Source organism: Pollicipes pollicipes, unplaced genomic scaffold, assembly GCF_011947565.3.
Source record: "Pollicipes pollicipes isolate AB1234 unplaced genomic scaffold, Ppol_2.1 Scaffold_6686;HRSCAF=7923_pilon_pilon_pilon, whole genome shotgun sequence".
NCBI lineage: Eukaryota > Metazoa > Arthropoda > Thecostraca > Pollicipedomorpha > Pollicipedidae > Pollicipes > Pollicipes pollicipes.
In genome coordinates, this window is record NW_023596921.1 from 18,934,725 (window position 1) to 18,951,698 (window position 16,974).

General features: G+C 49.2%; 1 pseudogene; it reads left to right on the forward strand.

Moving 5' to 3' along the window:
• The first annotated feature begins 1,768 nt into the window (after positions 1-1,768).
• LOC119107164 (twitchin-like) overlaps positions 1,769-16,974 on the forward strand; it is a 151,810-nt pseudogene continuing 136,604 nt past the window's right edge.

Consider the following 16,974-nt stretch of genomic DNA (forward strand, 5'->3'; position numbering starts at 1 on the left):
GTGTCGCCGACCTTATCCACCAAGTCAGAAGATTCTACCACCCCTGATCCAGGGAGACGAACGGTTACATAACTTCTCGCAGGACAGTGAATACCTAAATTTGAATTAGGTCTTGGCGATCGATTTAGTGTAGTGGTGGCACATTTGAGATCTGTCCCCAATAAATTTTGTTGCCTCCTATGGTCGGGTGCTGGATCTCATCCTGTTATGCAATGGCCATTCAGTGGCTCCTCTAAATCTATCCACTCTTTACCACATTCCAACAATTTTCAACACCTCTAGGCATCTTTATTTATAAAAATAAACTGAAGCTAAAGCTGAGGCTAGATGACCAGTGGTTTATCACTTGTAACAGCCGTAGGGCATTGATTGCTCCATCGCACGGTTCACCCTCCCGCACGGTTCTCCGTCGCACGGTTCGATCGGCGATCTACGGCGGCCGGCCCTAGGGCATTGACTGCTCCATCGCACGGTTCAGCCTCCCACACGGTCCCCCATCGCACGGTTCAGCCTCCCACACGGTCCCCCATTGCACGGTTCAGCCTCCCGCACGGTTCTCCATCGCACGGTTCAGCCTCCCGCACGGTTCTCCATCGCACGGTTCAGCCTCCCGCACGGTTCTCCATCGCACGGTTCAGCCTCTCGCGCGGTTCTCCATCGCACGGTTCAGCCTCTCGCGCGGTTCTCCACAGCGAGGTTCGATCGGCGATCTACGGTGGACGGCCCTGGGGCATTTATTGCTCCATCGCACGGTTCAGCCTCCCGCACGGTTCTCCATCGCGCGGTTCAGCCTCCCGCACGGTTCTCCATCGCACGGTTCAGCCTCTCGCGCGGTTCTCCACAGCGCGGTTCGATCGGCGATCTACGGCGGCGTCGGCCGGGGCGCCTGACTCGACCCGGCGACCCCGGGGCACCCTTGCCCTTCAGACGCCCCGACCGGCCCGGTGGGCAGCGCCAAGGTACACCGAGCGCGGGGCTTCGTGCGAGGCGGGTGCCCAAGACGCCCCCTCCTCGCCCGAACCGGACGTGGCTGGCAAATTGGCGGAGGCGGGCGCCGACAGGATGAAATAACAAGCTACGAACTGAGAAAGACTGGAGCTGCGGCGTTCTCAAATCCAAGCCAATGAGCTCTAAAAGCGATGTGGCTGAGATGGAACAGATGAAAACAGCATAAGCTCGTGCGTTTCCAAAATAAGGCAAGCTGCATTGCGAAAATGCAATGTTGACTGCCTCCGACAGCTGTGGCCGTGAATTATGGATACCTCTAACTTCGAGTCCACTGGCCTCGGTGGGCCTCACATTCGCCATCGCCTCCCAGGCTTTCAACGTCCGCCAGTTTAGCTTCTTTCATCGGGCTCTCGCGTGCGCTGTTTGCTTTCGCGTTGTTTGCCCCAGTAATTCTGCACGGTGAGTGAGACGAGGCAGTGCGGCAAAACAAATCCAGTTTGACGGCGTCACGAGCAGGGTTTTCGCCTCGCCTCTTCCTCCGACGATGCCCTTGAGCTTAACTTCGACCGAGACGTGACCTGAGGTCACCCTGCCCGTCCTGACCTGCGCCGGGGCGCCGCCTCCCCGGGGCGCCGCGTCATATATGGCCGCCATTAGACCGTATCCTGTTACCGGCGGCGGCGGCGGCGGCGGCGCCCGCCGCCCGGGGCGCTATTTTTACCCCCGCGCGCCCATGAGAGCGGCCAGCGGCCGGCCGCCGATTGGTAGCCTCGGGCGCTGCCACCGGTAGGCGCGGCAGACCACGTGACCTGCCAGCCGGTGGGAACAGTGGCCGGCGTCCGACCGGTGGTGACCGCGCCGGCGAGCGAGTGGACGAGCGCGACCCGCGTGCAGGCGGAGAGTCGGACCGCGGCAGGGGCGCCTCCAGCGGACCGGCCCGCCCGGGAACAGTCGACAGGTGAGGGGCGCCGCCGCTCGGGTCGCCTCTGGCGGTGGATGTACGCGGAAGCCTGGGGGGCTTGGCTGCCGCGGATCAGCTGATCCGACGTAGGGTTGTTCGCAGGTGGAAGGCCACAGGCCGTATGGGCACTGGCCTGTGGACTATGTATGGCCTATGATCAACGTAGTCACCAGCGTACAAGGCGGCGGAGTGAATGAAACTATCGCAGATGCATGCGTTCGACCATTCATTCACCTGTCACGCAAAGCAAAAACCATGTTATTGGCCGAGACATCTGTTGTTTAGTCAAGATTGCCGAGGATGTCCTAAGAGAGATCTTGCAGACACAGGTGCGGCATCGTCATCACCATGACTGAAATCTGAGAGCGCGATGATGCACACGTGATTCTACGGAAATGTCGGCCAGGCTGGCGCTGGACTCTGACTTTGAGTCACAGCCGACTCAGAGTCAACCAAAATTGGGCTCAGACGGAGTTGAGTGGAGTCCACTGAAACTTGAGAAGCCAGAGCTGAGCAGCCAATTCTCATTTGTAGTTAGGGGTTGGTCGATCCCAGCTGTAGTGTATCTGGATGTGATCTACGCAAGAGCTTGCTTTCAAATTACACAACATCCCAATTTTCTATTCTTAAAGATAAATCTGATTTAAGTGCATGTATATATGCATACATGGCGTCTCTCCAAGGCCGGACAGCTCTGACGTCACCTGCGCTACCATTTTTATCGGATATCTACATGTATGCGGTCTAAGCGGTAGGTAAGTCGAATAGCAGTGCAGGATATTGCAGGCCTTTCGGTAATAATCCCTCCCATGTGCTGTCAATTCATCACTGTTCTTGTTAAATTTGCCTACCACTCCAAGCTCAACAGCTACCAAGAAGACACCTGAGAATGTTGTTTGCCGTCGTACAGCCTGGCATTAAACAGTTGGCTAGTTGAATACAGCATGTTTTGCAGCTTACAGAGCAAGTCATGTTCATCTTAGGACTCTGAGCTTTGTCAGCAACAGGGAGATGACCAATGGCACTGGCTTTAGGGGCTTGGTAGCTGGGGGCAGGAAGGTCCGAGGCACCTGTTACGACCACCGCAACGTTGTTCGTGGACTACGTGCATGGCAGGCTGGTGGTTGGGCCCTCTAACGCGCCCACATGTTCTTCGAGCCGGAGGAGCTCCGGTTGCCTCTGACGACCCCAGCTGAACACAAATGACCAGTTCAAACGGCATCTGTGGTCAGTCACAACCCTGCTGTGCACCATTCGACAATCTGTCACTGCTGCGCCTCAAGGATGGTTCTCACATGGCACGAAGTTGGGAAAGAGCGGGTCTTTCATCCCGGTGCGCAGATGGGCCGGAAAAGGGCCTGTAAAACGTCGCACAGCGTCGTGGTATCATTGACTAGTGAGGCGGGGAAGACAGACTGTATGGGGCACACATTTTGATATCAAACAAATATACTGACAACGGCTACATGCACATGGTTTGAAAAAATCACTTTCACGTGATGTTACGTAATTTGGGTGAATGCGCTTCGTTCAAAAAGCAATGTACCGGCACTTGACGCGAAGCGAAAATCATTCTCGGGCTTCGTGTAGCGCAACTGTCGGTTGCATTGTCGGGTGTCGGATGTCGTGTAGCACAGCACTGATGTCGCGGCGTTCATTCTCGCCAAGTTCAATATTTTATGGTGAACTCGCAAAACTTTTCATCTACGGTTGGTATATATCAACAAATGAAGGCCAATAAAAGGCAATATCTACACTTCTCATGAACCGAAACCAGCGTTAGGTGTCGTTATTCAGATGCACAGAATACCTGATATTATCTATCCTTTGCGATTAATTTTCTTTTCACGTCGGGTAAAAACTAATAACTGAGGGTTTTCTTCATTATATTCAACGCTCTGTTGTTATTACAGTTCGATTTTCATGTAATGTTGTTACCAGTGGAAATCCGGCCTGCCTGTCTCCATGATGCAATTGGGTGTTTTTAGAGAAATGTTGGTTTGTTTGCCTTTTGTATTATGAGCTCAGAGTTTCTAACTTTAGTTATCAGCCATAACGACATAACAGCAGCATTATAGAGAAAACATTTCTAGTATTTTGCTACTGCTCGACGTGTCAAGGAGTGGCTGCTTGTAAAAATGATAGCTTTTTGCTTGTTCTACCGAAATGAAGATGCAACTTTGTGTTAAAAAGCTCAATCAGTCCAGAATTTTCGAGAGCAGAGGAAGAAGAAGCAATGTCTGATAGCGCAGCACCTCGCAATAACGGAACCAAGTCCAAAATTAGCTTGTGTTGTTCAAGCTTCTCATGAAGAGTTAATTGGATCTCGAGCATGGCTCCTACAAAACCAATCACGAAAGCAGTGGGGCGTGATGGGAGCATCGCATGTCTTTCTGCGCTAGACTGCTGGCCCGGATAAGGGACGTTGATGTGGGGAGCTTGATGGTGCATCTATCCAACATTATTTGACACTATGACGCAGCATGGACACTGCGCATGCACGCACGCACTAAGCACGATCGGTCTCCGATCACGGCGTCAGTGTCATGCTCTGTCCGTTGGCGGTGCACGAGGAATGTGGTCCAGTGTGGTCAACGGGGCTCCGGTCCGTGGCCGGTGCAGGTCCCTCACGCCTGCAGATCTCAGCGCTTTGGCCTTACTCGCTGTTCATCGATTCAGTGGTTGCATGAGGACATGGCCATGCCGTGTATCTGCTCAAATATCTGTAGCAGTGCGGCTGGTTGAGTGGACACCGTCTTAACATCCGCTTCGTGAACATATGTAAATTAAAGACGGATAAGTTAAGCACCTAACATAATATATGCGATTGGGCGCAAAATGATGCACTTCAGATAACAGCCAAAGGGAGATGTGTTTGGAGTGATCGCCTGGGAGCTTAAATGCAAGCTGTTTGGTGATTGGATTCTTGCTTTCATAATCAGTATGTTATGGCTGCCGATGACAACTCAGCAATCAAGATCACATTAACTTACGAGAAAAAGCGCGCTTGAGGTGAATACTTCTGTGTCATTGCCAATTGTTTTCAAAATAAATTCTGGTTCATTTACGAACCGTTCGAGTTAGTTTCCTCTGACATATGTTGATAAAATAAACGACTCCGCATTTAGCGGCATTCCTCTCCTAGCCCGTAGATGCGGCGCCCAGGCGTCTCCGGCCGTGGTGCCTGTTGCTATTTGTGAACATAGGCAATGTAAACGTAGCCTTGGATATGGCGACACAACTGCGTTTGATTGTGAATTGGTGCGCAAGCTTACTAGAACCTCAGAACCAACGAGTTTACTTGTCAAAAGCATACCGTTAACCCTTTCATCAAATTAGAGGCCTGCTCGCTGATTTCTATGGCGTTTTTTTTGTCGCAGGAATCTTGGGGTGCTTGATGTATTTGATGCTCGTGCTTGGTGCATTTTCATGTGTCTTTGTCGTTGTCCATTGGTTTACTCTAGATATCCTATGCGCTGTGTTCATAACAGTATTTTGCTAATGACGTGGAACACCTAACATCTACAATTTTTCATGACTTAGCTGTCGGAGAACCAAATTCAACATCAACTTTAGAAAGTGCGGAGAACACCACGTTTGAGGCCGTCACAGAAGGCCTTTTCATTCCATTTATAGGACCAGTGAACACCATAAGTCCATTTCAACATAAAGGCCAGGGGGTTTTTGGTCTCAATCACCTGAGTCTAAGCAGACTATTTGGCCTAAATTTCAAAACAAAAACAGCTGTTCGAACGTCTATGTAGTAAAACCTATTTCGAGCGTTGCCACCATCAGTGCGGCGGCCCGTAGCTCATCACAGAGCAGATCTGAAAAAACAACCAATTCGCAGTTCTGCGTTGTGACGCAATTTTGGTGCTGCAGACGAAACAGCAGCTTATTTCGAGGGCCCACCCACTGAGCCTGGAGTAGATTTAGTGAATTACAATGACTTTAAGAAATATTTAGATAGAAGGGCGCGGGCGAAATGTCTCATGCTATCCACGATAACTCGCATTTGATCAGAAATTCTATCACACAAACAAGTTTGTCTTGAACTGGTTAGCTAAAAGGAAATCTTACGAGACAAGCGTTCTTTACACAGTGATTGGCAAGGTGTTCATTGAAACAAGGTTGTCAACATCACCATTTCAGGAAGAAAGTTGTTGAGGATTGCGGAAAACTATATTTGCGCCCCGATTCGGCGCGCCCATTAACACATTTGAGTCGTTCTTCAATGCGCACTGATATTGTGTACGCATTGAACCTTTCAAATTTGCACTTAAGCTTAGGACATTTATATTATACGTCTTCCGGGCATACTGTCTTCGTCATTTTTTACTCAGAAGAGCTTACGACTTCGGACGATCTGGTGAGGCCAACGTGTAGCTGCTAAAAACGAGAAGCATACTAGATCTGCTAAACCTTGGAAACATGTTAGTGTTAAGTGATGTCTGTTCTGGAATCTCCGTTTATTGAGACTGTTTTTTTCACTGAGCATTGTGCGCCTTAAAAATTTGGCTCATGGTTTGCGTTAACGTGTGTTTACGTGGGTGTCGTGTATAATGTACATAACGATTGCATAAGCCTGGTGGTAAAGTGGAGCTTCCTCCGTGTGCTAGCGTGAATCAGCATTCCTTAGCATTCGGTGCCTGCTATCAGCTGTTACTCCTTGGTGCATTCCAAACATTGCGAAATTTGCTGGGAACGACTAGAACAGGGGAAATTGCAGAGGGAAGGACGCTGAAAAAATCCTGCAAGGTTCAAGCATTCCAAGGTGTTGCCGATATGACGCTGCGTGATGACATGCAGTGGTTGTCTTTCACAACTGTCGCTTTGCTTGTATGCCGCTATGCAGTGCAATTGGTTTATGTGACATTTCGCCTAAAATGTTCCGTTTGATAGCACGCATTGAAAGGCATGTGCGACCTTTGGGATGTATCCACAATTACATTCTTGTGAAACCTCAGGACCAGTTATTTCTTACAACAGCGTTAGGGGTGCTCAGGCACCAACAACAAGGCATAATGATCAAACTGGTTTTAATCATGTTTAAGTCCAGATTACGCAGCTACCGTTTCGGCATAGCGACAAGCTTTTCCTTTGCATGCATATTTTCATTCTTGGAATGGGTGATGTTGGCGCAGGCAAGATTATAAAGTGAGACATGCATCAAAGCCACGCAACTGTGCGCTGTGATTTCACGTTGATATGGCTCACAAATTACATGAAATCTGACGCGATAAACATGAAAAACTACCTGCAAGCACCAGCTATCTGGCCCTTTTGGTGCACCTGAAATGCTTGTGGTCGGGACGTATTCCGCTGTCACCAAACCTCATGCTGTGTCGCGGGTATGTACCTACTTTGTGAACACGGCAGTGCAGCGAACTGAGCATCCAAGCACGCAACACCTGCTTGAGCCGAAGCGGACCTCAAAAAAGCTACTTTGTTAAAGGAAGAAACCGGATGATGAAGTAACGCTTCGTTTCATATACGTTATGATTGTCCCATATTAGTATACATTTTCCCTGGATAGAGTGCGTTGAGCTTCTATATAGTTTTTGCACAAATATTGTGCCTAACTAGTGGATTGGAAACGTATATAACAAACGTGTTGGGACACACAATGAAAACAAAGAGTATTCCTAGTTGCACGCGGTGAGTCCAATGGGATTTTTCCGGTCGGAGTAGCTTCCTCAAAAAAAATCCGATCTATTCAGAAAGGTTTCGAGAAAACTGGCGTTGTCCATCTCATGGGATGCGATCAGACGCATCTATTCGTTGCTTAGTTATTGTATGTTCAGTTTACATGCCCCTAAAACCCAATAACTCACTTCTTAGAAATCGGATGCATCCACCCAACTATGAGTGAAAAGTACAAAAAAGGCTGCATACTTCCTTTTAGTTGTTTTTGTGTCGGTAGTCTGGAGTGGTTTTTGGGATTTAAAACGGGAAAAGGTGATCGAACGCTGCTTCCATAAGCAAAGCAGCCGGTGCGAGTACGAAAAGCTCTTTAAAGCCCCAAAATTGGGATGCATAACTATTTTGCGATTTTACGTTTGGATCATTCGGACCACACTTCGTAGGCGCGCTTGGTGTGACTCCGTTGCACTTCCCATTCTAACGTTTAGTGCTAGTTAATCCCGTTCCCTCACAGCAGAATATTTTGTGAAAGCTTTCGGAGGTAGTCTAGCCTCCTTTCCAATGCTCTTCGCCTGAGTTGGACCACACTACATGCGGTGTATGATGATCATATATCATGGAACAACTTTCATGCACCCTGTTGGATGGCTGCAATCTTCCAGATGCTTTGGCGTGAGTGTTAAGGCTGCAGGGTTGTTCTTAGGTCTCATTACTCTCAAGGATAAGTGTTTTTTATTACACACGCTTACATGTTGAGTTTTGCAAAAGCCCGCAGGGCAAGCTTCCCTTTATCTGTCAATCCTAGACATCCGCACGATGCTGGTTTTCGTCGCATTGGGCAACTGAAATTTGCTAAATTTATGTAATTGAAAAGTCATTTTGTGTGCGTTGGAGCGAATCGGTGTGTGCCTTCGAAAGCCATGTTGACTGGCTGGAGGGGGGGGGGGGGTCTGTTAAATTGGAGATGTTGAACTGCATATTCTGCGCGGCGTCGACCCTCTTGCTAAAAACGATCTCACCCTCCTGATGCGTGCTGGGGGCTATGCTGTTTTTTGGCCCGGTGTCTCAGCACCATGCCAAACGCTAAATCTCCTTGGTCCTAGCTGACACAACAAACAGCGGTGATTGGTGCAAAAAGGGTACGGCCGTCGTCTCGTCAGTCAGTGATTTTTTGTCAATGATGACGTCCTGTTGTTGAAAATAACAACACCTTTTCTCGACTGGCACAGCCACAAATTAGATCTAAATGAATTCTATGATTTAACAAATACGCAAGGACAAGTAATTCAGTTAATTAATGATATGTTAGCTTATATTGTATGCCCCAGCAGACGCCTTTGGTTCATTTGCTTTTGCAATCAAAATACCTTTTCTTCATTCAGCCGCAGAGCAAAATTGAAATCTAACCTAGGGTATGACCCGTCACTCCAGCTGGAAAGAAAGCTGCAACTTCAGCCAGGTGACTGTCTGAAGCCTGTGGCCCACGAAGCCCACATCAGCATTTTCATTTCATGATCAGCTAGCTAAGCATGACCTAAGCCCGACACCCGGGCTGTGAGCAAACACACATTAACCGGGGATGGAATGCAGCAGGGGATCTCGTTTGATCGTCTTCGCTGGCGATGGTAGAGACCACACCCCCACGTGGCCCACGCACCAGTTGAGACAGCGCAGGTACCGTCCTACAGTGCCCTTGCTGGGCCACCCACCGTGTCCACAGGTACCATCCTACGGAGCAGGGCCATCCTACAGTGCCCATGCTGGGCCACCCACCGTGTCCACAGGTACCATCCTACGGAGCAGGGTCCATCCCACAGCGCCTCTGCTGGGCCACCCACTATGCTCACAGGTACCATCCTACGGAGCAGGGCCATCCTACGGTGCCTCTGCCGGCCCACCCACCATGCTCACAGGTACCATCCTATGGAGCAGGGCCATCCCACGGTGCCTCTGCTGGCCCACCCACCATGTCCCGTAGCAGGCCTCGCCGCCCCCTATGGCGCCTCGATACCATGTTTATATCCGGCCGCCAGACCCGCACCGGCCCGCTGCGCAGAAGGGGCTGGCTCGGGTCCGTCCTGCCCGCTGCGGAAAGCCGCCTTTGCCGGCAGAACGTTTACGGCGCCTCCCACGCCGATCTCAGGCAGGCTGCCCGTTACCGCCGCCTGGCGGGCGCGCCTGAGGTCGCCGAAACAGCGCCCGCGACGCCTGCCGAGCGCCGGGCGCAGGCGCACGCCGTCGGAGGGTGCAGGCATTAGCAGCCGGGTCGTCAGGACTGGGTGGTAACGAGCTCGGTTTCCGGTGTGGTTGCGTGTTTCTACAACATGCCATCCCGTTCATTACGCGTGATATGTGGTGTTTGTACTGGGCATAGTTCCACAAACCTTCCGCACGTAAATGGGACTCGGTTTCCCTGGTAACAGAATACCTGACAGTTTACACAGCCATCTGTCTGTTCGGATTTACCCTGCTTGGTTTCGTCGCTTCGTACGTTAGTGTTATACTTTGGCCCTAGTGTGGAAATAGATGCATACTGCAATACACAATGCCTTGAGACGTTTCCACCGGTTAGACTTGGACTGTTGAGAAAAACTGAACGATGTGTGGCAGATTGTTTCAGATGGAATCCAGTCGCACTTATCTGGGTTTGGGTATCGATTTACGATGCACTAATTCCACGGCAAGCTGCAATTTAATGCACAACCAGCTGCCAGCTAGTTGGAGCGAGCTGTCCGAAATATACCTATCAAACGCTGTTGTCTTTGACTTGGGCCAAAGACAACAGCGTTTGATAACATCATTGAGCCCATTGCACTGAACAACAGCTGAAGGAAATAATCGGTACAGGCTCTGGCGTTGAAACACGGCAGGAAAACGTCTGCAAAATCTTGACCTGCTGGAAACTATGCTTTTCTTATAATGAACTGCTCAAAGCCCAGTAGTCTTCTGGGATGCGTCTACCCCCACTGGAAGCCAGTCTGGAAGCGGCCCGCGCACGAGCCGTCGTGTTGTTTTGCAGCGCAGCCCACCGGTTAAACAGCTGGCTGAGGGGGCGGGGTGGGGGCGCCGGAACTTGGCAGCTGGCCGGGCGCGGCAGCGGCCCGCGAAACCGCCCGAGGCACCGAGCGGCGCCGGGCGCGGGCGACGGCGGACAGAGCAGGCGGCGCGTGCGGCGGTCCGCGGCGGTGACCGGCTGGTGACCCCGGCAGTGACCTGCAGCGACCGCAGTGGCCCGCTGAGTGACCTCGGCGGTGACCTTGCTTTTCTCGGTGAGGCAGACAAGGCGGGCAGGCAGCACCTGGGCAGGGCGCGAGGCTGTTCACGCGATTTTGTGCCACTGTGTTTCGTGCGTTACGCCCTTGACAGGCGCGTAACTTAGCTGCGTATGTGTGCAGTTAATTGGTTCGGTTTGCTGGCGGGTGTCCATGCTTCAGCTGCCCCATGTGGGAGTGGCTGTGGTGTAACTGACAGGGACAAGGCATGGATAGCTGCAGTAACCAAACGCAGCGGATTGACATCAGACTGATGGTCCGTATCGACATTAGTTAAGCTTAGACCCTCATTACCCTTTGTTATTCAACGCTCAGCAGTTGGGGCTACATGACTAGGTTTTTGGGCCTTTGAAGATTATCTAACATCCGGTCATACACTAGAAGGGTAAACATTGATTCGAGAGGTGATGCCAGTCCTTTGACATTTATTCATACGTGAGTGAATTTGTGGTGCGTGTTTAGTCACCCGGCTGTCTTTTCTACCATTAAAAAGTTGCTTTGCTCTGTTTGCATTTGGCTCAGGTTTTGAAAATAAGGACGAAATACGTGGACACCTCCTGATCAGGCCAAATAAAAATGACCGAGTTTAGCGCGTTGAACCATGGACAGATGATTCATTATGTGTGTTCTTGCTGCCGGCTCCAACCTAACGTCAGGGGGTCACCAGTGGATTACCACCCTAATGCAGGTACACGCGGTCACTACCCTAAACATGCAGTACATGAAGGTTTCACCACCCTTAACATGTGCCACATGCAGGGTCACCACACTAAAGACGTGCCATATGCAGGGGTCACCACCCTAAACATATACCGCATTGTTCTGTTTTCTATACCTTCCACTAAATTCAAGAAGCATCAGGCGCATCAGTCCGGATCGTGATGAAGAAAGTTTATTCGCATGCAACCGCGGATCAGTCACCCCTGTCTGGTGACCATGAGAGTGTCTGCCGCGCCACGCAAGCACGCGTGTGCGGCTGTGTTCGACGTACGACAGTGCTGAACGCTCGTTGGAGTTGGCCCGATGTCTGCGGGCTGTTCACGTGCGCGACTCTGTCGAGGTTCCTTGATGGGTTCCGATATCGGGGGAATTGCTGGAGGCGAATGTGTTAGCCAAGTCAATGTTGAAGAAAAGCGGAGTTTGAGTAAAATGGACAATTTCGTTTATCTTTTTCTTATTTTGCTGTCACGGTACGACACGAAATGATGTGAGAAAACATTTACAAGCTTTTGTTTTGATGTAACTAGAAAATGAACAAGATGGCGCGCTATTTTTCTTAGATAGCTTCATCTTTATTGGAGTGCGTTTGGAAGAACACCAATAATCTTTTGTTGGGTAATCGTGTCAGTGCCGAATAACTTTGAATGGCTTATTTTGCCGTACTTCACGTTAGTTTGGTCACCGTGAGCGTGTCACTCTACAGTGCTTTTTTCGTGATCTTTCTTGTCACTTCTAGACCTCTTGACCTATCAGTCATCCATAATACTCACTCCGTCCTGTGCGTCCCAGAGGCGACCTTCTTTGCGCTCTTTCCAACCCGGCGCTCGCGCGATAGCGACCATACCCTGGTCTGGCACGTTATGTCTTTGCTGCGTGCTCTCTCCATTCAGTGGCCTAAACTGTCCATGGTCTGCCGCCTGCGGTCTGTATAATCCTTTTGATCACAAGCAGCGATTCCTTCTAATAGTCCCTCCATCCATTTTCTTCGGGGTCGGTCCACCCATGGTCCTTTGTTGTCTGTTATGGCTCAACCGTCCCGTCATGTTCTTTCCTCTAAAATTTGCTTCGCCCTCCTGACATCCAAAGGTGTTCCTTCATTTCCAGTTACCCTGGTTGCTCCAACCGCGCTCTGCCCAGCCGTGTTCTGTTGCTCAGGCGCTTTCCACTCGTCCTCGCCCTCTCCACACCTGCCCTCTCCTCCCCCCCCCCCCCCTCTCTCTCTCGCTCGCTCTCTCCCACCCTCTCCACCTGCCGGCGGTGCTCCGGCCTTCGGAGGTGTCTCGGCCGGGGAGCGCCGCCGTCGACGCCCACCCGGCCCCGTCGACGTCGACGTCACCTCGTCGTCTGCTGGCACGCCGCAGGACGGATTCTTGGCAGACGGGTCGGCCCGGCCGGCTGGTCAGGGCGGTCCGGTTCCCTACAGCGGACGGGCCGCACGGCCTCCGCCGCGCCGCTGGCTCTGGCCGGCAGGCGGGGCTTGTTTGCCGCAGTGGCCGTTGCTGGGGAGCGGCAGCGGGATGGAAAGTGGTCAGGGCGTAATCAAATTGCGACGATCTTCATTCTATTTTGGATTGAACATTGGGTGGGATGGATGTTTGTGGTATGGAGGATATACATACGGGCCTTGCACATTCTGTTTTTTCATGAGCATCAGCATCACGCATGAGATGTGATGCACGCTATGCCGTGGTGTCTGTATCAGTAATAGTAGAAATTTTGTATTCGCGCGTTTGTCCTTGGACAAGCTTAGCAAGATCGATAAATACCGGGAGAGATAATCTTGAAACTGCAAACTATTGTGAAATATTTCGGTAAAAAACCGTTGAGAGAGATGTGCCGCCATGTGTGGAATATGTTAGATGATTCTTGTAATGTATATATCTATATATCTATATATCTATATATATATATATATATATATATATATATATATATATATATATATGTGTGGTGTGTGTTGGTGTGTGTGTGTGTGTGTGTGTGTGTGTGTGTGTGTGTGTGTGTGTGTGTGTGTGTGTGTGTGGTGTGTGTGTGTGTATGTGTGTGTGTGTGTGTGTGTGTGTTGTGTGTGTGTGTGTGTGTGTGTGTGCGTGTGTGTGTGTGTGTGTGTGTGTGTGTGTGTGTGTGTGTGTTGTGTGTGTGTGTTGGTGTGTGTGTGTGTGTGTGTGTTTGTGATATCGTGATTCGTGTTACCAGTGACCTCCCACGACCTTGCGGCATCATTTCATGTTTTTCATGAGTAATGTTATCAAAGTGATTCCTTACGTGTGCCCTTCATTTTTACACGCGTGAAGTCCCAAAATTTTGTAATATATGTTTAGATAATCAAAGATGCCGAAATCAAAAGAAATTTCGGATCAGTTCTAAGAACGACGTTGTTTTGAAAGCTTACAAAGGTTTGTCGATGTATGCAATGTTATCTGTTACTCCCGAAGAAAACAATTATCTTGCGTATCCATCGTTCCCCATGCAGATTGAAAAGTCACTGAAGCGCACGCCCAAACCACTTTGGTCCGCTGTACAGCCTATCGCTTTGCGAAGGCAGGTCACGGATGTTCAGTCAGGGCTGGTTATGAACCAACAGACGTTCTTCATGGTATCAAAGTACAGGATAATGTACAACTCTTTGACAATGCACATTGACTGCACTGCACTGCACTTTGACACACACTACACTGCACAAAGCCTCGTTCTCGTCTCATCTTCCTAAAGCTGATCGGAGGCAGTGGTCAGCAAAGATGTTGGTCTGTTTGGGTAAAGGCAGAGCTACATTTTTCCCACCAGCAGTGCTATTTTTCTACCACTTTTTTACGTAAATTTTTGAAGCTTGACATGCTTCAAATCGTAACCGTACACCGACTTACTCTGTAGTCTTTTTATTCTGATGTCCAGAATGATGCCACATCTGCCCGGGTACATCCCGAAGTAGGATGCTGGGAACTTTCAGCCTAACTTCGGCGCTGCGCTTGGTTACCAACGAACGCTATGAGGGGGCAGCACGGTTAGCTTGCTTTCTTTGAAGCTTTGTATGTGACTGTGCTCGCCCCACACAGTCGACTCCTCTGTTTGGACACTGACTCAACCGGTGCAGAAAATACCAGGTATTCCTAGTTTGTATTTGTTATTGTTCCGTCTCGTCTGAATTCCACGGGACTCTGGGAAAAGCCGGCTCAGGACCATGGAGAGCATAAACGTCCAGTCTGTGTACAAAACTCCGCGCATGTTTGGGATATAACTTATGGACAGTTGAATACCACGAATGGAACCCATGAAAATAGACAAGCGTTTGGAAACAGTACGTCGGAGAGTGCGAGATCGAGAGTTTCTTATAAAGGTACCAATGGCAAAGTTTGCTGCAGATAACCCACTTTTCAAAACATGACGAAGTATGTTTTCATTTTAAGAGGAGGTGGCAGTAGTGCGGAGAGTTAAACCAACAACTTTCTGAAAATTAAACATTGGCCCCATGGGAGCTGCCTGAAAAAGACCTAACCAAAAATGGCTTTGCCCCCAAGATGAAGAGCCTTTGGTGTCGCTGCACTTCAAATGTTAACATGCTTCAAATGTTGACATGGACACCTTGACATTCGTGACGTCATACTATCATTCAAATTCTGCCAATTCATAAGCCACGCGGTGATAAAGGCTGAGAAAAACTAATTGTAGAGTCGTTTATATCTGACGTTCGTGGGCACGATTTTCCGGCATAACGGCCGTCAAGTGCCTCTCAATCAATGTTGTGCTAGGTACGATGACGTATCGAAGAGCATATCTGCTAAACAGTGAAATTGTGTTGTTTAGAGCAGTCTTTTCTACTTAAAGGTATACGAGTAGCTATGAGTGGGCTTATTTCATTTCATCTCATGCCTGCTTAAGCCTTCACATGTGACGCGTTCCCTTTAACAACTTTATATGGGACGGAAGTATCTATCACCTGCCAAGTTTTGTCCTCTTTCTGTTACGAGCCTTTCACTCTTCTTTTATTACAAATTATGTTCCGTTCCCAGCCTATGCAGTGGATTGTTTTGTGATTCACAGCGTCAGGTTATTCGGACGCGATCTTTTTGCGACAAATATCATTGGTAGTTTTCCAACGATGTGGTGGAATGTTGCAGAGTACAGAACAATATGTCTCTTTCCGAAGAATTGGCTGTGGGGTTTGACTTTCTCGCGAACCCTGGGATCATTAAAGCCATATGACAATATGGGTTATTGTCAGGGAAAATGAACAGCGAATGTTCGCCGCAAAACCACGTGCAAGTTAATGTTTATCAGTTAAACTTTCTCGAGAACTCTGAAAGTGTTAAAGCCATTTAACAATATGGGCTATTGCCAGCGAAAACGAAAAAGGAATGTTTACAATAAAACCACCTGCAAGTTAATGTTTCTCAGGTTAATTTTGTCGAGAACCCTGGAAGTATTGAAGCCGTATGATAGTATGGGTTACTGTAAGCGAAGCGGACAATAAACGTTCACAATAAAACCACGCACGAGTTAATTTTTTATCAAGACCTGGTCGGAATTTTAAAAAAATGCAAGTTATGCTCCTGTTGTTCGATATTTCTGACGTTATCGAAGCTTGTTTACCCGTATGGGGATGTAAATAATTGGCTATTTATTGGGGCGTTTATCAGCAAGCGTGCGACCTAGATCACTGGCGCTACCAGGCCTGGCTGAATTCTGAGACGGTTCAATGGTCCTGCCAGGAAAAACAATTAACTGGGCAAAGAGATGACACCAAATGCCTTATTTTGACAAGCCTCCGATATTTCAACCTAGGGCTTTCAACCCTGCACCAAAACAAGACCGTTACAAGCAAACAAGTGTTCAACAATCTGAACCATAAACAGTTGAAACCCCATCAAGACAACTTTAAAAAAAACATTTGCTTCCTCGTGGTCATGCCAGAAATTACTAGCGTCAAAGATTGCAGTCCTTCTAACGGAAGTTTTTCTCTGCATGACATATCTTGTGTCCTTGCTGAGTCCATAGTGGCGGGACCTATTGTGCTCCTGCCGCCATCTCTGCTGCCAAACGAGCCCCGCCCAGTTGGCATCAGACCTGACCTTGTGAAAACGACAGGATGCCACTGCCTTTAACTCATCATGAACTATATTTACACATGTGTCATTTGAGTCACATGAAACTGTCCAGGGTCAGACCCAGCACTGAATCTCAGAGGGAAGTTCGATTCGTCTTTCCGTGGTGGCACCATGTATTTAACCTGTCAAAAAAACGCTAAAGGGCGAATATCGACACAAATTACTGCCACGGTGCCTCCCTCTAGAGATTCCGTCATCTTTCATGTGCCCCTTTGCAGGTCGAAACTTTATTAGCTTAACACATAGGTGTCTAAATTAGGTGCGTCGGACGCAAACCACAAAGCCAATTTCTTAATGGTGTCCTTAATTTTCCGTTTGTAATAACTAA